Source organism: Populus euphratica, unplaced genomic scaffold (assembly GCF_000495115.2).
Source record: "Populus euphratica unplaced genomic scaffold, PopEup_1.0 scaffold136.1, whole genome shotgun sequence".
In the NCBI taxonomy this organism is placed as follows: domain Eukaryota; kingdom Viridiplantae; phylum Streptophyta; class Magnoliopsida; order Malpighiales; family Salicaceae; genus Populus; species Populus euphratica.
Window position 1 is genome coordinate 1 of NW_011500002.1, and position 1,165 is coordinate 1,165.

A 1,165-nucleotide genomic window follows, 5' to 3' on the forward strand; every position below is an offset into this window, starting at 1 on the left:
GCAAAAAGGAGTAAATTGAAGGTAATTGATAGATTTGACGTTTAGTCCATGTTTTGTACAAAGTGTGAGTTCTAAGATCGAAATGAAGTGATTCTAGTGGCACTAAAAAGTTAACATCCATACCTTTATGGAAATGCAATGTAAGAAAAACAAAAAGGGAAAGATCATGGAAATCACATCCTTCAAAGTCAAATCCTGTATTCTGCCACTATTGACCTTTGTTCATTCAAAATTAAATATCTGGAGCTATAGAAGTCCAATTAATGCAAACACAATTTTTTTTGGATTCCTGACTCAAAGATTTATATACGCTCCAGATTTCATCCAAAAATGATGTCATATGAGGGAGATATGATCTTTTAAAAATGACAACTGAATTCTACCAGCAAATAGGTTTCGTGAAGAAACGAGTCCAAATTACGTTCCGAAGCTTCTAAACTAACATCCAAGTTTTTATATCAGCAATTTAGCTCCTCTAAGTTAGAGCTTGAAGATTCCATGCAAGGCTAATTCTCCTTTTTAGGAAAATAATTATTAAAGTACTTAAATATAAACTATCAACTTATAGGAGGACTATTTTGTAAAATAGGAACTATGGTTTCTTAGCATATAAAAAGAAAGAGAGAAGAGAGAGGGGGCAAAAAAAGGGGCAGCAGCTAAAAGTGAAGAAACACAAACTCTCTTCTCTACAAATCAGAAATAATGGTTTCTTTTATCTTTAAGAGTAGTTGTTCCATAAATATGCAAGGCTAAGCTTGTTTTCTTGGTTGCAAGGACATAACAAACCTTTGGATTTTAAGAACCATGAGATTTATTCTTCCTTTTATTTTTATTTTATATTATGAATGAGTATGATTGTTTTCCTATGCATATTTTCTATGATTGTTGTTGATAATTGCTAGAGCGGAACTCTAAGTTATTATTGTGAATAATTTATTGCTAAGTTTGATATAAAAACCAGAGTTGTGATGTATGAACTTGTGAAGCAACTAAGCTTGATAATTGTTGCGGAACTACATTATTAAACTTAGAGAGAACACTCAAATATCTAGTTCTCAGGGTTGCTATTGAACTAAATCATTAATGCGGACATTGTGATTATTTGTTGATTAGGGTTAATTATACGGCAGATCCGTTAATTAACCAACATTAAGAAAAGATAAAA